A 27,875-nucleotide genomic window follows, 5' to 3' on the forward strand; every position below is an offset into this window, starting at 1 on the left:
AGTGACTCTTTATAGGTGAGCAGTTACATTGATGTGAATTAAAGTGGTTACCTACATATGAGGAGCATGGACTGTGTTAAACAGCACCATCTTCAGGCCTGAGCAAGGGCAGGAGATTTCACAATGCCAAGTGGATAGATTTCAGTGGAAGGTCTCAGCAGAAGATGGATACAAACTCCCGTTGGTCAATTTCAGGTTTGATGATTAATTTTACGTGTTTTGGGATGCAGACACTAAGGTAAGTCCAATGTTTATTGGCCATCCCAACTTGTCCATGTGAAATTGGTGATACACTATCTTATTGAAGAAATGGTACTCCAAGTCTGAATTTATCCCATCACAAAAAAAAAGAAATGCCGAGTATTTTTAACTGCAGAGAGATCAGGAAGTGTTGATGATCATGAGGAGATAGGTGGCCTCGTATGCATGTCAGTGAATGATGACATGCCAAGAATTATGAACATAGAACATTAGAGTACAGTACAGGTCTTTCAGCCCATGATGTTGTTCTGAGTCTGTAAGAAACTCTGAAAACAATCTAACCCTTCTCACCTAAACAGCCTTCCATTTTTCTGTCATCCATATTCCTATTATATCAATATTCATGCCTATCAAGGAGATTCTTAGGAAAGCAAATGGTATTTTGGCCTTTATCATTTTAGAACTTGAGTACAAGAATAACAATGTCATTATTAAATAGGGCATTAGTAGGACTGCACCTGGAGTATTTCATGCAATCATGATCTCCTTCCCTTAAAAATTAGTTATTTTTTTCCAGACAGAGTTCAGCTATGATTCATCTGACATTTTCCTGGAATGGCAGGCCTGTCATATGAAGAGAGGTTGAAAAGGTTAAACTTGCGCACTAAGCAACACCCACAAAATGCTGGAAGAACTCAGCGGGTCAGACAACATCTATGTAAATAAATACAGTCAATGTTTCAAGTCAAGACACTTCATCAGGACTGGAAAGGAAGGGGAACGATGGCCAGAATAAAAAGATGGAGCGAGGGGAAAGAGGACAAGCGAGAAGTGAAGTCATGTGGGTGGGGGAGGGGTGAAGTAGGAACTTGGGAGTGGGAGGTGGAAAAGGTAAAGGGTTGGAGAAGAAGGAATCTAATTGGAGAGGAATGTTGACATTGGAAAAAGGGAAGGAGGAGGAGCACTAGGGGTAGGTGAAATGCAGGTGAGCAGAAGAAGTAAGCTGCCAGAGTGAGGAATGGAAGGAGAGGGGAGGGGGGAGGGAAAAAATTAGGAGAAGCTGGAGAAATCAATGCTCAGGCCATCAGGTTGGAGGCTAAATAGACAGAATATGAGGTGTTGATCCTCATCATTGCAGTAGGGGAGACCATGAACCAACATGTTGGAATGGTAATGGGGATTGGAATAAAAATCATTGGCCACTGGGAAATTCTGCTTTCTGCAACAAGAGTGGAGGTACTCGACAAAGCAGTCCCCCAATTTGCATCAATTTTCACCAATGTAGAGGAGGCCACATCAGAAACTCTGGAAAAAGTAGATTTGTAGGTGAAGTTTTGCCTCACCTGGATGGGCTATTTAGGGTTCTAAATGGAGGTGAGGGAGGAGGTGAACTGGCAGCTGTAGCACTTCTACCATTTGAGGGGTAAGTGCCAGGAGGGAGATGAGTAGGAAAGGATGAATGGACACTGGAATCGAAGACCCCTACAGAAAGTGGAGAGTTGAGGGGGGGGGGAAGTAAAAATGTGTTTGGTGGTAAGGTCCCATTGAAGATAATGGAAGTTGCAGAGAATAATGTGTTGGGTGTGGAGACTCATCAGGAGGTAGGTGAGGTCAAGAGGAATTCTATCCCTGTTAAGGCAGCGGAAAGTTGGGGTGAGCGCAAATGTCCAGGAATTGGAGGAGATGTGAGTGAGGGGACCATCAAGTCTGCATACTCTAGAGCTTGGAGAAATAAGATGCGACCCCATGAAAACTTACAAAATTTTTAGAGGACTTGACAGACTAGATAAAGGAATGTGTCTTTCCCTTAGCTAAGAAATCTGGGATCACTGGTTACAGGCTCAAAATACGGGGTATGCCATTTAGCACTGAAATTAGGTCAAATTTCTTCACTGAGCATTTGATAAATCTTTGGACTTTTCTACCCCAGAAATTTGTGGAGGCTCAGCCATTGAGTTCTTCAACACTGAAGTCTGTTTATTTCTGGATATCAAAGAAATCAAGGGAGATGGAGATATGGTATGAAAATGATACTGAGACAGATGATCAACAACAATCTTTTTGTTTGGTGGAACAGTCTCCAAACTGAATATTTTGCTCTTCGGATTTCTTAGATTTTTAAAATGTACCTTTTATTTACTAACAATTCTATGCTGTGGATTTAGCAGCGTACTAGTCAACTACTGAATTTGAGAGCTTCACAAGTAAAGGTGTGAAAAAGATCTATAGTCTGCTTCTTCCAAATCAGTATGGCTATTCACTAATCTCAATTGCTTTTTCCTTAAAAAATTCTTAGAGAACTTGAATGGGTATTTCCATTGTCTGAGGGATTTGGAACCAGTGCTGCAGACTCAAAACAACATATTCAATCTCTCCTCACTTTCCTGCCCTTAACCACACAACCCCTGATTATCTGACAGCCTCAGCCTTGTATATATTCAGTAGCTAAACATACACAACACTGAGGTTAAGGGAACCCCAAAAGATTTGCAGCTTTCTAAGTGAAAGGACATCTCCATGTATAAATTCTAAATTGTCAACCCCTTATTGTGAGCCTACAGTTCCTACTTCTAGAATCTTCACAGAAACAATTTCTCTGGAAACACGAGGAAATCTACAGATGCTGGAAATTCAAGCAGCACACACAAAATGCTGGTGGAACGCAGCCAGCCCCTCAGGGTCTCAGCATGAAACGTAAACTGTGCTACTTCCTATAGATGCTGCCTGACCTGCTGCGTTCCACCAGCATTTTGTGTGTGTTGCAACAATTTTTCTGTTTCTGCTTTGTCAGCTCCTTTCACAGTCTTGGTCATCTCACCACACTTTAGAGACCACAGGCTAATTCAGTTTAATTTATTCTCATAAAAACATCTCCAAACCAGGAACTGATGTAATGAACACCAGTTCAACTGCTCCTAAGGTAAATGCACTTTTCCTCGTTATGGAGACTAAATATAAACATGTCTCCAGGCGTGGTGTCACTAAATCCCATACCACTTCTCCAAAGACTTCCTTTTCTTTCACACCAACACCCCTGTAGGAATAGATAAAGTACTATATTCAATGCTCTTCGAACAGGCAAGTGAACATTTTATTTTTCATTTACGAAAAATGAAAAAAGATTTTCTCTTTAAAGAAGACAAACATTCCAAACATTTTCTGTTCTGTTATATTGTCAGAAAAGGAGAACAAATAAGAATACAAGAAAGATATGATACAGTTGCAGAAATAGGCAATTCAGCCTTTTATTCCTCCTCCATTTCTCAGTATGTTTTAACTTCAATGCCACATTTTTGTACTAGTCTCAGGAATGCACAGTTCACATCTCCGAGAGCTTTCAAATCATTTCATGGTCTTGGAATTGGAATTGGTTTATTATTGTCGCTTATACCACAATACGGTGAAGAGCACGTCTTGCGTACTGTTCACACATATCAGATCCTTACAGAGTGCATTGAACTCGAACACAATAAAACTATAACAAGGCAGAATAAAGTGCAAAATCTACTGAAACAGTGCAGTGCAGGTAAACAATAAAGGCATTTGGTCTGTAGCTATTTATGCTTAAGTGGTTCAAGTGCTTGTTTAGGTGAATCTTAAATACTGTCAGTAAACTAGCCTGTATCAGCTGCACAGACTGCGTGTTCCAGATTCCAACCACTCTCTTGATGTAAATAACAGCATCCCTCTCAGGTTCCCTCTAAACTTCCTACCTTATACCCACGCCCTCTTATTTCCACATTCCAATCACGGGAACAAAGATTCTTACTACCTGCTGTCTCTACCGATATATTGGCCACATCCACCTTCAATTTTGAGGCTAGAAGTCCATTATATTTTACAAGTGTCTGACAACAGACACTTGAGCCTGATGGTATATCCATGATAGTGACTGTAGGTTCAGATGTACTGGATACCGTCAAGGAGGATGGTGACGTAGCTTTTCCTTCTGTTCAAAATGTGTATATAATGCATTGAGCTCATCTATGACATTAATATTAATAATAATTTATTAATTGAGTGCTTTTCATACAAACAATGCAATTCAAAATGCTTTACAATTACTTGAAATGCAAATATGAGACTAAAAGACAAAATGATGTTAGTTAAAAGCAAGCTTGGCATTTAATAGTGTCAACTAAGTCAACATCCCTCATAGTTTTCGGTAATGAGTTCCATAGTTTAAGAGCGTAGTTCAAAAAAATTGACCTGCCAATTATCTTTTGAAGAAGTTAGGAGCACTGGCAGTGCATCTGAGACTTGGAAACTGGAAAAATTCCATCACCAGCAAAGAGAAAATGAACTAACCAGTGAAAATAAATTTTATGTAAGTCACTTTTAATTAACAGGCATGAAGGAAAACGTACTGGTCCAATGATGTTTGTTGGATAGACTTCCAGAATGGATTTGTTATGATTTCACCCAAGGAACCATTAATAAAAGTAAAAGTTGTGTTTGAGGAGACTTTATGAATACAGATATTTCATTAGTTGGAAGGTAGGAGATGGAGACCAAGAATAACAGAAGTGTTACCTGCTTGGTGAGACTTTTCAAAGGCTTTCACCAGAGATCTGGACTTGGACCTCAGGCTTGCACTATTTTTATTAATTGCTTGTAGATAGGAATTGAGCAATTTGCTTAATCCTAAAAAAATATACTCAGAGTACATTAGAATTCTCTGACCCAGAGATCTGCATATGCTCATTTGTGATGCATATTCAAGCCTGGATTCAAAATCAGAATCAGGTTTAATATCACTGGCGTATGTCTTGAAATTGTGTTTAGTGGCAGCAGTATATAGCAATACATAATTATAAAAACTATCAAATGCAGTAAGCATATAAAAAAATTAAATAAGTAGTGCAAAAAGAGAGGGAAAGTACTGAGGCAGTGTACATGGGTTCATTATCCATTCAGAAATCTGATGGCAGAAGCAGAAGAGGTTGTTCCTGAAGCATTGAGTGTGTTTCTTTAGGCTCCTGATCCTCGTCCTTGATCGTGGCAAAAGGGCATGTCCTGGGAATCTTTAACAATGGATGCCACCTCTCTGAGGCATCACCTTTTGAAGGTGTCCAGGATGCTGGGGAGGCTAGTTCCCATGATGGAGCTGGCTGAGTTTACAACTTTCAGCAGCTTTTTCCAAACCAGTGCAGAGTCCCCAGATGATGCTGCGAGTAGAATGATCTCCAAGGTACTTCTGTAGAAACTTTGTAACACACCAAGTCTCCTCAAACACCTAATGAAATGTAGCTGCTACATGCCTTCCTTGTATTTGCATCAAAACATTGGGGACAGGATAGATCCACAGAGATGTTGACACCCAGGAACATGAAACTGCTCTCCCTTTCCACCTCGAGTCCCTCAACGAGGACTGGTGTGTGTTCCCGCGACTTACCCTTCCTGAAATCCACAATCAATTCCTTGGTTGAGTGCCAGGTTGTTGCTATGACACCACTTAACCAGCTGATCTGCAGTATCTCACCCCTGTGCCCCTCCTTGTCACCATCTGAGGTTCTGCCAACAAAAGCTGTGTTGTCAGCAATAGATCATTGGAGAACAAGGATGTCAAAGAGTGTGGGATTGTCTAGGAATACGGACTTGAGATGTGAGAACTGTGATTTTCTGAATGTAGAAGCTGTTTCAGAATTGCATAACTAACTTTTGCATGTATTTCTAATTCACTTACTATCTGTTTAATAAGTTACATGGTTAGAACTATGATTAGCTCTAGTCATGAGCTCCAACCTCAACTCACCTTTAAAAAAATACTAGTCTGATTTCCTCTCTCACTTGGCACAGTTCAGCTGATACCTCACAAGCATACAGAACTTAACCTCTGACAGGAGTCCTTGATGTTACTTTTTAATGCCATATGCATCCTTCATTGGGTCAGTTGTGAGGCATTTAGATTTCTAGAAAGTGTTATTTAATGGGTTAATGCCAAGTCAAAATAGCACAGACAAGAGCTAAGTATGAGCAGGTTAAGCATTCTAACCAAAATAACAACGATTTGAAAACATGACCCACTACCGATTTGTTGATATTTCATTTTGATAATGCATTCCAAAATTCTAGTGCGCTAGTCATCTTGGTTATGAGCTTATAAGGAGCCTTTGTTGCTATTAATGTACTGGTTCTCTGGTGCACATATCAACCATGACAGTTTTGGAACTGAGGCCAGTCCAAATTTCAGGACTTTATATTGAAAACATATTTTGCTGCTGAAAACACCACCAGCTTGGTGCAGATCCCAGGCCGTGGTGTGATCAGAGGTGTTCTCATAATCAAGTTGTGCTTCTGAGCAACCAAACCAAGGACCAAGGTCTAAGTGCTAGTTAAGATGCAGAAATCTGATAGAACGCTAGTGACAGAGGTATTGAACCATATTCAAAGCAAAAACATTGTATTTCCCCTTGAAATTAATATTCTTTTACCTTAAGACTTACATCTACAATACTACCTAATGTAGATGAGGTTGTGATGTTTATTTTCAGATAAAATGTTTCCTGCTGTATACTTCCCCAAATAGTTTGTATATACATGTATAGTATTAGAATTTTACGGAAGAATATACAAATGTTTTAAATGAATATACAATTACATATACATATATTTTATGTAAGTCTACATCAAAGTGGCACCAGCAAACAGCACCACCAAGGGTGACATCTCTGGATAGCTCATTTCCTTTCACTTTCACTTCTTATACATCTTCTTTCTTTTTCAAATGTGTTTCTGCAACTTTTGGAGCCTGTGATCAACTGATCAGTGCCTGAGGTGTACATGTTGGTGGTGTGTTTTCGGGCCGATTAAGCGATCTGGTGCTTTGCTGTCTCCGTGAGGCTGTGAGTGAAGCATGCAGCCCGGAGACCCAGGAGTCTGGATTCAGGTGCAAGCCCGTGATCTCACCATTTATTACCACTCTCGCCATTGGTGAGCCGTTTCTCGCCAATCTCGCCAATTAAAGCGCCGAGGAAGATTGAAATCATTGAGACGAGGGGGAAGGCGAGCAAGTGTTCAGCACTGTCTAACGCACAGCTGCTGGAGGAAGGCGCCTGCATGTGATGGTCTCTCTTTCTCTCTTTCCCTTCCTCTCGCTTGCTGCTCCCTCGATGCTGTCGGCAGAAGGTGCTGGAGCAAGGTTAAAGCAAGGCTGCAAAGACTTTTGATGGACACATATACCATTGCCTGAGATTCTAACTGTGTATTGTCTTGGTTCAAAAATGTTGCAATCAAGAACATTCACTATTTGGTCAAAACCTGCTAACGTATGGATAGTATGTTCATGATGGGAACAAAATATACGGTACATGGTGGGATGCTCAATATAAATTGTGAAGTCATGATGGTGTATGAAGCTAATGTTTTGGAGAACAAACGTGTTGTTGGATAAAAGATGTTATTGTTCTTTGCCTCTGGGGATTCCCTTATGAATGGGTCCATTGTGTTGTTTTTCATTGCCTAGTAATATCTATGGTTTTATATTGCTTTGGTGTGTAATACCATCATTTAATAACCAATTGTCTTGGGCACATTCAAACCATTTCACTGGTGAGAATGGCTCAGTAATAAAGACTTTAATGTTCTCGAGTCACTCGTCCTTGCAGGAGACTTCCGTCACAGAAACTTTTCTTTAAATTATGTCAAAAGACATAAAAGCGTGAATCAACTTGCTGTCATACCTGCAAAGTCAGTGGCTACAGAATGGAGTTGTTGCTCAAGCTTCCAGTGAAACAGGAATACCTCATTAAACTTCCTAGCAGATGGTCTTGCCTGATTCTGCCGAGGAGCAAGGTGTCGATGAGAAAGAGGGCCAACAATCGATCTTCACATGATATCCCAGTTAAAGGTGCAAGAGGGGAAAGTCACCTTTGTTGTGCTTAAGAAAGGAAGAATAGAAGTCAAAGCCAGTGCAAGTCTCATCAAGCTAAGAAACAGTGAACGTTCAATGGAGGATGCCTAGGTCAACATAGTGAATGGCTCAGGGGAAAATGCAGCAGTTTTTGCAAAATATGTTCTAAAGTCTCTAATGAAGGCTATAGCTATGGTGGCATGCTGAAGAACAGAACTGCAGAGATGAAACACATAGAGATTGAGAGGAGAACAGACAACTGTTTTCCACAAGAAACAGATGGTGTCCTGTAATGGATGCCTGAGGAAAGTTAATGGGGAAAAGGGGACAAGAGAGGTGGAAGCAAAGCTTCCTGGATGATTGAGAAGGATGTGGGTCACAGTGGTTCTCACCAATGTCTTGTATAGACATCCTGACTCATGTAAACTGACTGATGAAGGCAATTGTACCAAATGCCTTCTTCACCACCCTATCTAGCTTTGTTGTCACTTTCAGAGTGATTTTGGGGTCCAAGTTCATAGCACCTTTGGGGTAACTGCAAGTCTGTGTCTTTGCTATTGCTTTGCTCACACTTGAGTGCTTGGTGATGATGCCTATGCTTGTTTTTATTTGCCGGTGGGGGGAGGGGGATTGTTGCTCGCTGCCACTTACACACGGGAGGGAGGGAATCTGGGGGGCACTTTGGGTTCTTACGTTTATCTGTCGTTCATTCTTTGGGGCACTTCTCTGTTTTTGTGCAAGTTTGTGGAGAAAAAGCATTTCAGGATGTATATTGTAGACATTTCTCTGACAGGGATGTGATGTTGAGGCTCTATATGGCACTCGTGAGACCACGCTGGGAGTATTGTGTGCAGTTTTGGGCTCCTTATTTTAGAAAGGATATACTGACATTGGAGAGGGTTCAGAGAAGATTCACGAGAATGATTCCAGGAATGAAAGGGTTACCATATGAGGAACATCTGGCAGCTCTTGTGCTGTATTCCCTAGAATTATGAAGAATGAGGGGGTTTCTCATAGAAACATTCCAAATGTTAAAAGGCCTGAACAGATTAGATCTGGCAAATTTATTTCCCATGGCAGGGGAGTCTAGGACAAGAAGGTACAACTTCAGGATTGAAGGACATCCTTTTAGAACTGAGATGTGGAGAAATTACTTTAGTCAGAGGGTGGTAAATCTGTGGACTTTGTTGCCATGAGCAGCTATGGAGGCCAAGTCATTGGGTGTATTTAAGGCAGAGGTAGATAGGTTCTTGATTAGCCAGGGCATCAAAGGGTATGGGGTGAAAGCAGGGGAGTAGGGATGACTGGAAAAGTTGGATCAGCCCATGATTGAATGGCGGAGCAGACTCGATGGGCCAAATGTCTGACTTCTGCTCCTATATCTTATGGTCTTATTAAATTGGACCTTTGAACCTTTGAACCCTGAAAGGGATTACACAGTTAGATAGGGTGATTAAGGAGGCTTGTGGCAGTCTTGCCTTTATTAGTCAAGGCATTGAATTCAAAAGTCATGTTGCAGCTTTATAAAATTCTAGTTAGGCCACACCTGGACTGTTGCATACAATTCTGGTTGTAAAATTTTAGGAAGAATGTTGAGGCTTTGGAGAGAGTGCAGAAGAGGTTTACCAGGATGATGCCGGGATTAGAGCCCATGTCCTATAACAAGAGGTTGGACAAACATGGGTTGTTTTTTTCTGGAACCAGGGAAGCTGATAAAGGTTTATAAGTTTTGAGAAGCAAAGATATAGTAGACATGGTATCTTTTTCCCAGGATTGAAATATCTGATACCATAGGGCATGCATTTTAGGTGAGAGGGGATAAATTCAAAGGTAATGAGGGGTGCAAGTATTTTTACACAGAGAATGGTGGGTGTTTGGAATGCATTGGCTGCCAATAATGACTTGAGGTTGAATCAGATAAATTAGAGACTTTTAAGAATTATTTAGATAGACACATGAAATGTGAGGGAAATGGATATGGATATTGTGTAGGCAGAAGGGATTAGTTTAGTTGATTATTTAGCTACTAATTTAATTGGTTCAGCACAAAATTGTGGGCTGAAGGGTCAGTCTGTTTGCTGTACTGTTCTATGTTCAATTACAACAGCACAGGAGGTCATAGAAAGACAAGTCTGAGTGGGAGTGAGATGGAGAATTGAGGTAGCAGGCAACAGGAGACTCTTATTCATGTCAGAGGCCTGAACAGGACCACAGGATCATAAGATATAGGAGCAAAATTAGGTCATTTGGTCCATCATGTCTGCTCTACCATTTCAACAAGATTGATCAATTTCCCTTTCTTCGGCTTTGTATAATGCAGATACAGACAGCCCTCCTTATCCGCGAGGAATTGGTTCTGGGACCCCTCGCGGATACCAAAAAATGCAGATGCTCAAGTCCCTTATTCAGCCTGTCTCAATGCGGTGGACTTTAGGACCCAGTGGTTGAGCTCTGAATCCACAGTGTTACTGTTCATGAAAATAGTCATGATCACGATTGAAAATAAAGTGGAAATAATAAAGCGATCGGAAAGAGGTGAAACACCATCGATCACTGGAAAAGCGTTAGGCTACAGTCAGTCAACGATCAGAACAATTTTAAAGGATAAAGTAAGAAAGGTCCTGCCCCAATGAATGCTACAATTATCACCAAGCAACGCAGTGGTTTAATTATTGGGTGTTGGGTCCAACCAGGCATGGATGGAGAGCGCGCTCAGAAGTGGTCTGTCACTGGATCGAACTGGGAACTTCCCAAGCTCGGCGCTGAAACATACGTTCTTAAATGTTGTGTATGCATAGAAAGGTAATACATATACACTATATACTAAGACAAGTGCTTGACTAACTGACGCCACATAATACCGGATGTACCTGTTCTGACTTACATTGTAAGAGAACTTCCGAATACGTGCCGCTTAACAGTACATTGATCATGAAACAAGGGAAGATCTATCAAAGGTGAATTGAAAATTGAAGGTGATTGTGAATATTCAGCAGGCTGGTTGCAGGAACTTAAGAAAAGGAATGGCATTAATTTTTTTTTAAGATTTCTGGTGATAAAGCAAGGAAATCCAACTAAAAACATTATTAAAGGTAATTTCTGAGCTAAATGGTGTTAAATTATCACCACAAGCAGTGAAGGGAGTTTGGGGGAATGAGCCGAGATGCTGTGTTGCAGAAACATTGCAGATGGAGTTCCAATGCCCATACAGCTGGCCCGGGAGCAAGGCTGGATCACTCAGAGTACTGAGCTGATTTGAAGAGATTGATCTGGCTTTGGTCTGGGTGACAAAACACAGGCCCGGAGCGAGTCGCTGGGTGGTGAGGTCTAGGCCCAGAGATTCTTGCTGCAATCGGGTCCTAGTGTGAGGTATGATTCACTGTTTAGCCAGTTTAAGCACTGGTCCAGATTGGAGGGGAGAGCCAATTTCACTTGCTCTACATGATCTCCATTCCTCTCTCCAAGGTGCTGGAATCTTTCTCTGTTTAATTGTTAGGTCAATTTAAATGCCAGCCCAGATAGACTGGAAAGACAAGAGTCGGTCATGACAAGAGTCGATTTCGTTTGTTCTCTGTGATGGTCATCTCTATGGTGCTGAGGCTGTGAAGACTGCCCTGGCTGTTGTGTTCTGTGCCTGCTAATATGATAAACTGGTAAGCATGGGCTTGGGTCTAATTCAGACTGTTCTGGAGTTTGGATCTGAGACTCAGTTTTGGTTTGGAATGCCATTGTTCACTTTAATTGTTTGCATGATTTGTATTTTTTTCTCTCTCTTCCACATTGAGTGTTGGACTTTTATTTTTGTCTTTATGCTTTTTTTATTCTTAGTTTGGGTTCTTTTGGGTTTCTTGCTTTGTGGCTACCTGTGAGCAAGCAAATGTCAAAGTTTTTGCATTCAATAATAAATGTACTTGAATCTGGATCTTGATCATGAAGTGGCAGAGAAGTTGCAAAGATTATTGCTAATGAAAGTCTAACACACTGAACAGTTGCATCAGTACATATGTCTGATGAACGAGTATCAGGAGAAGTTTACTTACCGGTAGCACATAGAAATTATGATGATCCCAGACCATCTCATCATATATTCCAGAATCTGAAAAAATTAATGCTGAAACACTTCCAGCCACATGCATTTTGGACAAGGGGTATTCAACCTGTAATTAATCAAAACATTTATATTTGTTTCCAAAGTCTCTTAACAAGCTGATTAAACCTTTGAGAATTAAACAATTGGTGAATGAGAAAGATATAAAAATTGAATAGTAAATAGTAGACTTTATTTGTTGGAAACAAAACTTGTTGTAATTCAGGGTCATGGACTCGCAGAGCAATATAGCACAGATACAGGCTGTTCAGCCCACTTAGATCCTGCTAACTACAGTGCCCACCGAATTCAAATGCATTAAAATCCATCTGCCACACTGCTCCACCCAATTTTCCAGATCAGTCCACTGCTCTAGGTCATACTGAGCTGAAGAACCAGTAAATTTCACGTCTGGCCCCTCAACCACTGGTCAGCCCAAACTTGTGAGCAATCAGACCCTTTTCCTTCAATAGCCTTCATTAAGGAGAGACAATCAGTTAAAATCTACTTCAATGCTTTTTAAATCTCACTTTATATTTCTGCATTCAATTATTTTATGTGTTATGTCTTTAACTAAATTTATTATTTTGTTACTTTAACAGCTTTAAGTGTTCAGTTTATTTTAATCTCACCTCACAACACAGCAACAACTAGCATTGAATCCAGGAACTCTTGAATCCATTTTCTCAATGTTTCCCATTCCTATGCTTTATGTCCCTCTCTTGTCATGTTTCTATAAAGTGCCTCCCTAAAGGTAAGTCCTGATGTTGCTTATCATCTGATCTGTCCTAAACAATCTTAAACCTCACTCCTCCCCCCCCCCCCCCCCCAGCTCTGTTTCATAAATCGTAAAACCTTCACTCTACCACTATTCTGGGGAGGGAACATGAACTAGTTCATCTTTGCATAGATCCTGCTTTATGGCTGAGTTATTCTAACTTTTTCTGGCATTATAGGTGAACCTGAGAACAAGGAAGACACTTTTGTAACTTTAAATATATGAGGCTGCAAGGAAGGTATGAATATTTTATAAGTATGGGAAAATCTGCAAATGCTTGAGATCCAAAGCAACACACAAAAAATGCTGGAGGAAGGGAATGCAGATGGTAGTTTGCCTCCCAGGTGCCAGGTTCCAGGATGTTTCCGATCACGTCCACGATATCTTGAAGTGGGAAGGAGAACAGCCAGAAGTCATGGTATATATTGGTACCAATGACATAAGTAGGAAAATGGAGTAGGTCCTGAAAACAGAATACAGGGAGTTAGGAAGGAAGAGGAAGTTGAGAAGCAGAACCTCAAAGGTAGTCATCTCAGGATTCCTGCCAGTGCCATGTGACAGTGAGTATTGGAATAGAATGAGGTGAAGGATAAATACATGGCTGAGGGATTGGAGCAGGGGGCAGGGATTCAGATTTCTGGATCATTGGGACCTCTTTTGGGGCAGGCATGACATGTACAAAAAGGACGGGTTGCACTTGAGTCCAAGGGGGACCAATATCCTGGCAGGCAGGTTTGCTAAGGCTACTGGGGAGAATTTAAACTAGAATTGCTGGGGGTTGGGAACTGAGCTGAAGAGATTGAGGAAGGGGCATTTGCCTCAGAAATTGAGAACGCTTGTAGACAGTGCAAGAGGGAGGATAGGCAGGTGCCAGATAAGGGATGTACGCAAACTGATGATTTGAGCTGAGTCTGTTTTAATGCAAGGAGTATTATAACAAAGCGGATGAGCTTAGAGCGTGGATCAGTACTTGGAGATACAATGTTGTGGCCATTACAGAGACTTGGATGTCTCAAGGGCAGGAATGGTTACTTCGAGCACCAGGCTTTAGATGTTTCAGAAAGGACACAGTGGGGGTGTGGCACTGCTAATTAGAGATAGTGCCATAGCTACAGAAAAGGAGGAAGTCATGGAAGGATTGTCTACAAAGTCCCTGTGGGTGGAAGTTAGGAACAGAAAGCAGTCAATAACACTACTGGGTGTTTTTTTATAGACCGCCCAATAGTAACAGGGACATCGAGGAGCAGATAGGAAGACAGATTTTGGAAAGGTGTAATAATAACAGGGTTGTCATGGAGGGAGATTTTAATTTCCCATATATTGATTGGCGTCTCCCCAGAGCAAGGAGTTTAGATGGGGTGGAGTTTGTTAGGTGTGTTCAGGTAGGTTTCTTGGCACAATATGTAGATAAGCCTGCAACAGGAGAGACTGTACTTGATCTGGTATTGGGAAATGAACCTGATCAGGTGTCTGGTCTCTAAGTGGGAGAGCATTTTGGAGATAGTGATCATACTTTTATCTCTTTTACCATAGCTTTGGAGAGCGACAGGAACAGACAAGTTAGGAAAGTGTTTAATTGGCTATCAGGAAACATAAGGCATTCCATTGGGAACTTGGAAGCATAAATTGGGAACAAATGTCCTCGGGTAAATATGTGACAGAAATGTGGCCAATTCTCAGGAGAAACTAGTGTGGAGTTCTGCGTAGGTACATTCCAATGAGACAGGGAAAGGATGGTAGGGTACAGGAACCGTTGTGTACAAAGGCAGTTGAAAATCTAGTCAAGAAAAGAAAAACTTACAAGAGGGTCAAAAAACTAGTCAATGATGGAGATCTAGAAGATTATAAGGTAGCCGGGAGGTGCTTAAGAATGAAATTAGGAGAGCCAGAAGGGGCCATGAGAAGGCCTCTGGGGGCAGGATTAAGAAAAACCCTAAGGCATTCTGCAAGTATGTGAAGAGCAAGAGGATAAGACGTGAGGGATAGGACCAATCAAGTGTGACAGTGGAAAAGTATGTATGGAACTGGAGGAGATGGCAGAGGTACTTAATGAGTACTTTCATTCAGCATTCACTACGGAAAAGGATCTTAGCCATTGTAGGGATGACTCTCAGTGGACTAAAAAGCTTGAGCATATAGACATTAAGAAAGAGGATGTGCTGAAGCTTTTGGAAAGCATCAAGTTGGATAAGTCACCAAGACCAAATGAAATGTACCTCAGGCTACTGTGGAAGGCAAGGGAGGAGATTGCTGAGCCTCTGGCAATGATCTGCATCATCAATGTGGATGGGAGAGGTTCCAGAGGATTAGAAGGTTGCAGATGTTGTTGCCTTATTCAAGAAAGGGAGTAGAGATAGCCCAGGAAAGTATAGACCAGTGAGTCTTATTTCAGTGATTGGCAGGTTGATGGAGAAGATCCTGCGAGGCAGGATTTGTGAACATTTGGAGAGGCATAATATGATTAGGAATAGTCAACATGGCTTTGTCCAAGTCAGGTCGTGCCTTAGGGGCCTAATTGAATTTTTTGAGGATGTGACTAAACACATTGATGAAGGTAGAGCAGTAGATGTAGTGTATATGGATTTCAGCAAGGCATTTGATAAGGTACCCCATACAAGGCTTATTGAGAAAGTAAGAAGGCATGGAATCCAAGGGGACATTGCTTTGTGGATCCAGAATTGGCTTGCTCACAGAAGACAAAGAGTGGCTGTAAACGGGTCATATTTTGCATGGAGGTCAGTTACCAGTGGTGTGCCTCAAGGATCTGTTCTAGGACCCCTTCTCTTCATGATTTTTGTAAATGCTCTGGATAAGGAAGTGGAGGGATGGGTTAGTAAATTTGCTGATGACACTAAGGTTGGGGTGTTGTGGATAGTGTGGAGGGCTGTCAGAGGTTACAGCAGGTACATGGATAGGATGCAAAAGTCAGATAAGAAGTGACAGATGGAGTTCAACCCAGATAAGTGTGAGGTGGTTCAATTTGGTAGGTCAAATATGATGGCAGAATACAGTATTAATGGTAAGACTCTTGGCAGTGTGGATGATCAGAGGGATCTTGGGGTCCCAGTCCATAGGACCCAAAGCTGCTACACAGGTTGACTCTGGAGTTAAGAAGGCATACAGTGCATTGGCCTTCATCAACCATGTGATTGAGTTTAGGAGCTGAGAGGTAATGTTGCACCTATATAGGACCCTGGTTTGACCCCACTTGGAGTACTGTGCTCATTTCTGGTCACCTCACTACAGGAAGGATGTGAAAACCATAGTAAGGCTGCAGAGGAGATTTACAAGGATGTCGCCAGGATTAGGGAGCTTGGCTTATGAGAATAGGTTGAGTGAACTCGGTCTTTTCTCCTTGGAGCGACAGAGGATGAGAGGTGACCTGATGAAGGTGTATAAGATGATGAAAGGCATTGATCGTGTGGATAGTCAGAGGCTTTTTCCCAGGGTTGAAATGGCTAATACGAGAGGGCACAGTTTTAAGGTGCTTGGAAGTAGGTACAGAGGAGATGTTAGGAGTAAGGTTTTGAAACAGAAAGTGGTGAGTGCGTGGAATGGGCTGCCATCATCGGTGGTGGAGGTGGATAAGATAGGGTCTTTTTAGAGACTCCTGGATAGGTACATGGAGCTTAAAAAATTAGAGGGCTATGGGAACCCTAGGTAATTTCTAAAGTAAGTATATGTTTGACACAGAATTGTAGGCCAAAGGGCCTGTATTGTGCCATAGGTTTTCTTTGTTTCTGTGTTTCTAACTCAGCAAGCCAAGAAGCATGCATGGAATAGAGAAAAACAGTTGACATTTCAGGCTGAGACCCTTCATCAGGAGAGGTTTAGCCAATTCCTGGGAAAGTTTTTATTGAATACATTTCATCCCATTTTGGTTGTGTAAAATGCCTATCAAATGATCAGTCCTGGTGCTCATTATGACTAGGATTGTCTTAACCAGCAAGATGTGCTCCAGTAGATTGCTGTTCTAGATTCCAGTACCTGCAGTCTCTTGTACCTTTCTTCCATTCTTTTTCAACATCTTAGTCCCAGGTTACATTTGGAGAAGTGGCTTGAATTTTCTTGAATTCTATAAATTGCTTCATTAGATTCTTAACTGCCTGAAGTTAAATTGAAGAACTTTAGTGCCAACTTTAATCTCGCTTTCTCTGTGTCATCTTTTGAACCATGTTTTTGTAGTCTGACCTGGGCATTAAATTGGAGAAAAAAAATTTCTGTTGACACATCTTCAATCATTTCCTCATCTACAACCTTGACAATTAAGCTATGATCTAAAGCCAATCGCTGCCTTAGCTGCGGGTCTGGTGAAGGCTTGCTTTACCTCGCACTGTCATTTATACACACAGCTGCGGGCAACTGAACGCATGCATTAACACATTCTGAATGCTAATTAAACACAGGGTCATTGTAATTGCCTTTTGGCTCCCATCAACATTCAGACCTTAATGGATAATCGAATTTAATTTTAATTCTACAGTAGTTACAAAAGAAATTAACAAAGAGTAAAGGCATCCATTCAAGACAATTAATCCTTCTGAAGGTGAATCACATTATATATTGCAATCATATTTATAATCCACATTTACACTGAAAAGAATTATCATTATTATTGAACCTTTTGAAGCAAATCAATTTGAAGGTTACTGACTTTGCCTTTTTAAAATTTATTCTTAAATAGACAACTTTAAAGCATTCCAAAGATGTTTTCGTATCCCTAAAAGTGTCTTTGTTTCAGTGCTTTCTTCCATAATGGAAGGAAAAAATTGAAATCAATTCATTCTCTCTGCACTGGGTAATTGAAATGATGAATATATGGGAAGGAACTTTACTCTGAGCTGATCCACTGGCTTTAGCTTTACGACAACCTCATGCCTTTCGGCACTATTTAAGGTTGACAGCTTTGAAGGAGTTTTGCACCATCATAGAAAAAGTAGGTTAAATTAATGTTATGTCTCTCTTCAAACTTGGATCTACAAGTTCCATTTCAAAACAAGGAAGGGGATATTTTTAAAAATATTTTCATTGTCTCCTGCTCTTTATTGATCTGCAATGCTTTTGACAGAACCATGTACAACCAACAGCAACATTGGTCAAAAATAAATGTGTTATGCATGAAAGCTGAAGAATAGATACAGCCACAATTATTTAATATGGCATAAAGTACTGTATAACAATATTTTCTAAGTTACATGCCAGGAATCCTTTCATTAAAATTTGGAATGTGATATGTATTACTTTAATGATGAGCTTGTGTGAGTGATGTTTAGAGGGGTTTTGTTTATATAGTAAAGAAGGAAATAACACTGCCATAGCATTCAGCAAAGGGTTTCAGTTTGGAAGGCTCCAACTTCAAAACTTGCAGGTTGTAATTCATTAGTCTTTAAAATGTCAGTATAGTTGGGCACTACTTCTATCCCTTGAGTAGAGAGATTGAGCTCCATTTCAGGACTTTGTATCTAATTGAGATTAAATTTCCGCTATAGTGTTGAGGATGAGAAACAGCATCTTTTGGGTAAGGTAGTACAGCTGCTTGACAGAGCAAAGATTTTGAGCCAATTTCAAAAGTGATATGTTGCCAGCATTCTTTACTCAACCAAAAGCAGATTAACCAACCTCTCTTTTAACCATTTCTTCTTCTCTTGTTAAGGTCTGTGTGTGTGTGAAAACATGTATATACTGCATGTGTGTGCTGTGTAAATGTGCATGCACTTGTGTTTATTTGTGCATGTGTGTGTGTTTTGCATGTCAATGCAAATCCCTTCCCTTTATGCTGTTCTTATTTCAAGGTTGCCTTACTGTGAATTCATCATGAATGATAATTGACCTACTGAATGTTTCCTGAATTATCTGCTTTATTTTTACAAAGCAAATGGCTTCAGCTAAAACAAAGAATAGGAGATTGTTATTTAATTTGTCATTGATCAGTTAAACTGATTTTACAGAGCTGATGTGGAAAGGTGCAGGGAGATTACGATTCGATATTGCACAACTTGGAATTCAAAACTTACAATCAGCATTCTTACGCTTTGAATGCCATAATCAATTCTGAATTTTGCAAGATATGATTCTGCTCCCCAGTGTTTAAATGGAATTGACTGGTTGTTAGAGGAATGTATAGGTTCAGTTTTGAAAAATAGCTGGTCTGGGTGCCTATATAACATTGTTTGCATGTATTCCAGTTAAAGACTGTCTTTCTATACATCACTGATTCACCTGCAACTGAATCCTGGGTTAACCATTGGCTAAAAGCTCAGATAGATTAGACAGATAAACACTAGAACATGTCAGAAGTTGGGTATCATGCAGCAAGTGACTCAACTCCTGATGTACCAAAACTTCAAGCTAGGATGGTTGTAGAATGCTCTCCACTTGCCTGGATGTTTTAACAACTCAAGCCTGACATCATAGATGTTAAACCCACACTGCTTTGCAATGATTGGAACTCCATTCACATCAGTCTCAAGGTGACATCTATTTACCCTTTTTACCAACAGCCACCAGACTCAGCGATGAGAAAACCACCTTTCTCAGACACTGTACGTCTAGGGTCGGTATGACTTGGGTCCCACCAAAACCAGGAAGTTGGGATCTCTTGCCCACCCGAACTTCAATCTGTGTGAATACTGTGTAAGCACCTGGCCCCGTGCAATAACAGATCGTGCACAGTGTTCAATTATAAAGAAAGTATATTTATAAACGTTAACTTAACCAAACCATTATTAAAGAAAGAAAAAAAGTAAACAAAAGGGCCCATCATAATCAAAGCAGTCAAGTATGTATAGGTTGGAGCTAAAAAACTTCCAAAAGCTGATGTGTCCAATGTACTCATGGCGCCAACTCCTAATTCACTGATCACTGGTAGAATTACCCCTATCGGGCTCCACTGAGTCAAGCATTTCCATTGGATCAAGTCCTGTGGCCAGTTCTCTTGAGCTTCTTCTCTTTCTATTTCCCATGAAAAAGACCAAGACCCACCTCTGTGTCTATCACAAAACCTGTCCACCCAGCGTTCTCTAGAACCTTCTCCCAATTCTGCCACCCTGTTTGGATGATACAACATTCCCAAGCATGAACATCACAACCCCTTATCTTTAATGGTGACCCAAGCACTACCAGCAAAACACATTGTTTCTACAGAAAGCCATTACATGAAATACCCTACAACATTAGCAGTAAAATCTTAACTAGGATGATACAAACATGTACTTCAATAATAAATTTACTTTGAACACTAAAAGTTCATTTTCTCTACTGTATGTTCCATCTTCAAAATATACTTAGCTAGGTGATTCTGGCAGCACCTAATACATGTTTGTCCTCAACTGTCAAGGAAGCAAGGCAACAAATGCAATATGTGACACTAAGATTGGAGGAGTTGTGGATTGAGCTGTAGGTTGTCGAAGGTTACAAGAGGATGTAGACAGGCTGCAGAGTTGAGCAGAAAAATGGCAGATGGAGTTCAATCCGGACAAGAGTGAGGTGATGCATTTTGGAAGGACTAACCAGAAGACTGAGAACAGGATTAATGGTCAGTTACTTAAGAGTGTGGATGAACAAAGGGATCTTGGGGTTCAAATCCATATGTCCCTCAAGGTTGCTGTACAGGTTGATAGGGTAGTTAAGAAGGCCTATGGGATGCTAGGCTTCATTCACAGGGGGATTGATTTCAAGAGTAGAGAGGTCATGTTGCAACTCTGTAAATCTCTGGTGAGACCGCACTTAGAGTATTGTGTTCAATTCTGGTCACCTTAGTATAGGAAGGATGTGGAAGCTATGTAGAGGGTGCAGAGGAGATTTACCAGGATGTTGCCTGGTTTGGAGAACAAGTCCTGTGAAGCAAGGTTAGCAGAGCTGGGACTTTTCTCTTTGGATCATAGAAGAATGAGATGGGACTTGATAGAGGTCTATAAGATTATGAGAGGCATAGATAGGGTGGATAGTCAGTACCTGTTTCCCAGGGCACCAACAGCAAACACCAGACGGCATATGTACAAAATTAAGGGAGGGAAGTTTAAGGGAGACATCAGGGGTAAGTTTTTTTACACAGAGGGTTGTGAGTGCCTGGAATGACACCACCTGGATGGTGTCATTCAGGGGTATTTAAGAGCCTCTTGGACAGGCACATGGATGAGAGAAAAATGGAAGGTTATGGGTTAGTGTGGGTTTAGTACTTTTTTTTAAGGATTATATGGGTCAGCACAACATGGAGGGCTGAAGGGCCTGTATTGTGCTGCACTGTTCTATGGCTCTATAGTACTATTACTACGAATCTCCACTACCCTGACTGGAAAATCTGTCATCATTTCTTCATCCATCACCAAGTCTGTTGAGGTCATCCACTATATCGAGAGCTCCCGGTGTAGCTTTCTCTACATCGATGAGCCAATCAAGCACCTTCCCGCCATCCACCATAATAGGTGCGATTTCTCAGTGTACACACATTTTAATGTGTGTTCCTGTTCCCTGTTCCCATTCAGACATGTCAATCCATGGTCAAGGAGGAGGTGCCAGACAAAGAACCATCTAGCCAAGATCTCTCTAGCTGAGCTGGCGGACGATGATGACACATTACAACAGCCGTGAAGGTGGAGGGAGGCTGCAGTAGTGAAGTTTCCCCAGTTGTCTTGCATTCATACCGTGATATTGGACAGTGGCTCTGATCTGTCAAGGGCCACGTGTTAGCTACCTGTGGATCAGCCTCCCCGAGTCACACACAGCATTCTCCATTAATATTGATCGGCCTCTACGGCCACCTAAAGATCCTCCAATAGACAACCCCTTAGCAAGGCATCATAAATTACCTGAGTCATTGCTAGGACTAAGATGAAAAGAGTTAATTGGGAACATATACTCTGATATTAGCTTATGGAGTCAAGTATGTTACCACATTGTAACATTATATTAATCCAGTGACTATCTTCCTTGAAGCTGCTTATTTGGGGGAGGGGTTTGTTTTTCTCATTTTTTTGGACTTGCTTGGAGCTTGAATTCTTTGCTACATTTTCATGCTTTTCATTTCTTTGAAGGTTTGGAAAAGCCTTTTCTCAGTCCATTATGTATTGTAAATGCTGCGGTTTTTTTTCTAAAATCTTGTTTGTTTAGGAGTTATGATTTTCTTTACAAGAGAGCCTATGGCATTTTAGAAATTTAATCAGTTGTCTTTGAGTACTGTATTTGTTCTTTGTAATATTAACTGGGATTGCCTTAGTGCAAAAGACTCAAAGCTGAAAGATCAATCCAAGAGAGAGAGTCTGCAGAGAGTTCTGCTGGAGAAGGAATTACATCTTTGGGAATGTAAATGATAAAGTGGTTGAAGTGACAGTGGCAGAGCATTTCAGAGAAAGTGGCCATTATGTAAGAAGTTTCAAAGAAAAAGACACAACTAAAACTGTAATGCTGGTATCTGTGTTTCTGGCTTTGGTGGTATATTTACAAATGGGACAGGTTGTAGTGTAACTAGAGTGAGACCAGAATCTTTGTTGGGAGGTTTTCGCTTGTTAATATGAAAAATTTAAACTGAATTGCAGTGGAAAGTAGCTCGGAGTTGTTGTTCAGATGAAGAGGTACGATTACCTGAAGGGAAAATATTTAGTGAGTAGAGTAGGTAAGATATGTGAATAAGACTATAAGACCATAAGATACAGGAGCAGAAGTAGGCCATTTGACCATTGAGTTTGCTCTGCCATTCACTCATGGGCTGAATCAATTCTCCCAGTCATCCCCACTCCCCTGCCTTCACCCCATACCCTTTGATGCCCTGGCTAATCAAGAAACTATCTATCTCTGCTTCAGATATATCAAATGACTTGGCCTCCACAGCCACTTGTGGCAACAAATTCCACAGATTTACCACCCTCTGACTAAAGTAAATTCTCCACATCTCAGTTCTAATTGGATGTCCTTCAATCCTGAAGTCGTGTCCTCTTGTCCTAAAATCCCCTACCATGGGGAATAACATTGCCATAACGAATCTATTCAGGCCTTTTAACATTCAGAATGTTTCTATAAGATTCCCCCCACCCCCACCCCCATTCTCCTGAACTCCAGGGAATACAGCCCAAGATCAGCTGAGTGTTCCTCATATAGTAACCCTTTCATTCCTGGAATCATTCTCATCAATCTTCTCTAAACCCTCTTCAATGTTAATATATCTTTCTAAAATAAAGAACCCAAAACTGCACACAATACTTCAAGTGTGGTCTTGCAAGTGCCTTATGGAGCCTTAACATCACACCCCTGCTTTTATATTCTATACCTCTATAAATGAATGACAACATTGCATTCGTCTTCTTCACCATTGACTCAATCTGGTGGTTAACCTTTAGGATATCTTGCATGGGACTCCCAAGTCCCTTTGCATCTCTGTATTTTGAATTCTCTCCACATCTAAATAATAGTGTGTCCATTTATTTCTTCCACCAAAGCGCATGACCATACACTTTCCAACATTGTATTTCATTTGCCACTTCTTTGCCCATTTCCCTAAACTATCTAAGTCTCTCTGCAGGCTGTTTCCTCAACACTACCTGCTCCTCCACCTATCTTTGTATCATTGGCAAATTCAGCCACAAATCCATTAATGCCATAATCCAAATCGTCGACATTTGTTGTAAAAAGCAGCGGTCCCAGCACTGACCCCTGTGTACTCCACTGGTAACCGGCAACCAGCCATAATTGGATCCCTTTATTCCCACTCTCTATTTTCTGCTGATCAGCAATGCTCCACCCATGCTAGTAACTTCTCTGCAATTCCATGGGCTCTCATCTTGCTAAGCAGTCTCATGTGTGGCACCTTGTCAAAGGCCTTCTGAAAATCCAAGTACACCATTTCTACTGCATTTCCTTTGTCTATACTGCTTGTAATTTCCTCAAAGATTTGCAGTAGGTAAGTCAGGCAGGATTTTCCTTTCAGGAAACTATGCTGACTTTGGCCTATCTTGTCATATGCCTCCAGGTATTCTGTAATCTCATCCATAATAATAATTCCAACAACTTTCCAACCACTCATGTCAGGCTAACAAGTCTATGGTTTCCTTTCTGCTGCCTCCCACCCTTCTTAAATAGCGGAGTATCATTTGCAATTTTCCAGTCATCAGGTACAATGCCAGAATCTATCGATTCTTGAAAGAACACTATTAATGCCTCCAAAATCTCTCCAACTACTTCGTTCAGAACCCGAGGGTGCATTCCATCAGGTCCAGGAGATTTATCCACTCTCAGACCATTAAGCTTCCTGAGCACCTTCTCAGTCGTAATTTTCACTGCACATACTTCAGTTCCTTGACACTCTTGAATGTCCGGTATACTGCAGATTTCTTCCACTGTGAAGACTGATGCAAAATAAGAGTAAGATGTAGAATAAGAATAAGAGAGATTCAAAGGAATTCAATGCTAACATGCATCTACTTTAATGCAAGGTGTATCATTCAAAAAGTGGATGAACTCAAAGTTTGAGATAACATAATATTTTTGCCATAACTGAGATACTGTCTGTGACTCTGAAGGATTGGCAGGAGTGGCAACTTAGTATCCTCAGGTACTAAACTGCAGATGATACAGGAGTGAAAGGGGAAGATGTATTGCACTGCTAAATATTTGCTGGACACGTGCAGTATCTGATGACTGGAAGGCAGCAGTCATTGGATCACCTTTGAAGAAAGGCAGTAAGCAAAAGCCTGGTAACTCTAGCCTTATATAACAGCATATGAAAGATATTGTTGAAAAAATTCTGAATAAGAGTATTACTGATCACTTGGAAAGATAGTAACTAAACAGAGACAACTACCCTGGTTTTATCAAGGGCAGATCCTGTCTGAGTATCTTATTGAATTAATTGAAGAGGTCACAAAGCGTTTCAATAAGGATAAGGCAGTAGATGTGGGAGGTTGGTTTATATAAGGTTAGGGACCAGTGTAAGTTAAGAAACTGGATTCAAGACAAGCTTGGTGACAGGGGACCAGGGGAGATGGCAGAGGGTTATTTCTGTGATTGCATGCCTGTCATTACAAGGATTAGTGCAGGAACTGTTTTTGTTTGACTTGAAACAAGCTGAATGTGGATGTGGAAAGCAAGATGAGTAAGTTTGTAGAAGACACAAAGACTGGCAGAGTTATTGATAGTGTGAAAAGTAGTCTAAGACTGCAGAGAGATATTGAAGTGTTTGTGAAATGGACAATAGATGCCAGATGGAGTTAAATGTAAGGTGATGCATTTTGGAACTCTAATGTGGCTAAGACATATACCATGAGTGGCGAGAAAAAAGGAGACCTTGGAATCCACATACTCTTGAAGGTGACAACACAAGTAGATAAATGTTCAGGAAGGCATAAGTTCCATCCACCAGGTACGGGAAGGATGTGTTAACTCTGGAGAGAGCACAGAGATGGTTCACCAGGATATTGCCTGGAATGTAGCAGTTCAATTATGAGGAGAGACCAGAGAAGCTAAATCTGTTCTCCATGGAGTGGAGGAAGTTAAGAGGTGGCATTAATTGGTAGATTCAGGGAAATCAGCAAAGATAAACTATGAATTAGAGGGCTGATGTGTCTAACATTATTGATGGGTAAATTATTGGAAAAAATTTTGAGGGACAAGATTCATCAACAGTCAAAGTGGTATGGATTAATCAAAGATATTCTTCATGGACTTGTTAGGGAAGGATCCTATCAGGCTCATTGCCAGATTTTGTTTCAAAGGAAAGATAAATGAATGCTTAAGTGAGGATAGTACAGCAGAGGTGATCCACAGAGACTACATTAGGACATTTACAAGGTTCTGCAAGGGAGTCTGGCCCACAAGGTTAAAGCCCATAGGATCCAGGGTAACCTGACAAAATGGACCCAACATTCACTTGGCAATAGGAGGCGGGGGGGGGGGGGGGAGGGGAGTGTTGTAGAAGTTTGTTTTGTGATTGGAAGGTTGTGACTGGAGGCGTAACACAAGGATTAGTGCTGGAACTCTTGTACTTTGTTGCTTCTATATCAACGTGAACATAAGAGGTGTGAGCAATGAATCTGCAGATGACAAGGAAACTAATGGGGTTGCTAATAGCAAGAGCCTTGGGCTGCAGAATGTTTTTGATGATTTAGTAATATGGGCAGGGAAATGTAAGATGGAATGGATGAGATGATGAGAGGATGGGTTTGGAGGGATATGGCCCAGGTGCAGGACAGTGGGACTGGGCAGAAAATTAGTTCAGCACAGCCAAGAAGGCCCAAAAGGCCTGTTTCTGTGCTGTAATGTTCTATGGTTCTATGGAATGTATTCATGAATGGAAAGTAATGCAAATTGAGAAAAGTAATCACCCTGGGATAAATGCAATGAATGGCAGGACCTTGTACAAGAGCTCCTAAATGCAGAGGTATAAATAGATAAGTGGTTCAAAAATACATATTGGAAGCTTGTCTTCTTAGATGGGACACGGAGTAGGGAGGTTAATCAACTGTGTTGATTAGGCTGGAACTCATTGTGAAGTTCTGGTCACCACACTACAGAAAGTGTATAATAGCACTGGAAAATCACTGCAAAGGACATCCACCAGTTTGTTGGCTTGACATCCTTTTAGTTATGACAGCAGAAGTATATTGTCGCCCAAGGGTGTTGAGATCTGGTATGCCCCATCTGAGGACGTAGCACAGGCAGCTTTTCTTACAACAGTTAAGAAGTATTTAGATATGCACTGAAATGCCACTGTCTAGAAGTATTTAGATATGCATGCAATGCCACGGATGAATGTTGGAAAAGAGGATGGATATACTGTGGATAGGTACTGTTCTTGATGTCTGGCATAACCACAGTGGGCTAAAGGATTTGTTTCCATGCTGTATGATTTTTTTGGTGCTTTGGGAAGTTTCCAAATACAATAAAAACGTTGGTCTTAGCCAAGTAAAAAGTAAATCAAACTGGAAAATCTTTAGTTTCCTCCCAGTTAACTCATTTTGACTCATTTTGTAAATACAGTTCATTCTATTTATTGATTTGTTTTTTACAGTATTTTCTTTAGCCTTAATCAAGGGAATATTTCCAAAGAATACATTAGCCTTGAGAACGCTTCATTAGCAATCGCATTATCCATTCTGAAAGGAGCCGTTGCACAGATCAAATGCTATGTCAATAAAAACATTCAAATCAAATTATGGGAACCAAGAAACTTGGCATCAAAATTTGAAGAACCATCCGGAGTTTTGACAATTGGAATAGGATGTCTGGCTCCACGTCTCAGAGGTCTGAACTCATCAGCCCATAATTTGTTCTAAGTTACAGCCTTCAAATATCTCTTGGATGGTCAAGAGCAAAACTATGCAAACAGCACCAAAAGTGAAAGGGAGCCAATGGATTGTTGATCATCAGTAAGGACCTCCCGTGGTACATTTCTGAAAGTTGACTCATTGTCACTTAATTAAAAATCAAAGTAGAACAGTTTCCATTTATTTGCACAGGACGTTGACATCATGGGCAGCAGAAATCTATTACCCAACCTTAACCGGCCACTGATTGGTGGTTCTGGAATCAAAGTTCAAAGCTCAAAGTAAATTTATATTAAAGAATATATATGTCACCATATACTACCTTAAGATTCATTTTCTGTAAGGCATTCAGAGTAAAACAAAGAAATATAATAAACTCAATGAAGAACTACATAAAAGACAGACAACCAATGTGCAAAAGAAGACAAACTAACAAATAATAATAATGAAATAGATAGGTAGATAGATACTGTAGAAAGATCGATACTGTAGATAAAGTGAAGAACATAAGTTGCAGAGTCCTTACGGGAGCGCATAGGTTGTGGAAGCAGTTCAGTGTTTAAGTGAATGATGTTATCATTCAAAAGCCTGATGGCTGAAGACGATAAGTGTTCCTGACCTTGATGGTGTGGAAACAAAGGCTCACATATCTTCTTCCTGACAGCAGCAGTGAGAAGAGGGCATGGCATGGATGGTAGGGGTCCT

At 40.8% G+C, this 27,875-nt stretch overlaps 1 long non-coding RNA gene across 1 annotated transcript in view; it reads right to left on the reverse strand.

Annotated features, from left to right (window-relative positions):
- Positions 1-16,960: 16,960 nt before the first annotated feature.
- Positions 16,961-27,875, reverse strand: part of LOC132390886 (uncharacterized) — a 210,691-nt gene continuing 199,776 nt past the window's right edge. Inside the window, exon 3 of the long non-coding RNA XR_009511043.1 lies at positions 16,961-17,109. This is a non-coding gene — a long non-coding RNA (uncharacterized LOC132390886). The remainder of the gene's footprint in view (positions 17,110-27,875) is intronic.

The sequence above is a fragment of the Hypanus sabinus genome, chromosome 3, assembly GCF_030144855.1.
Source record: "Hypanus sabinus isolate sHypSab1 chromosome 3, sHypSab1.hap1, whole genome shotgun sequence".
NCBI classification, from domain to species: domain Eukaryota; kingdom Metazoa; phylum Chordata; class Chondrichthyes; order Myliobatiformes; family Dasyatidae; genus Hypanus; species Hypanus sabinus.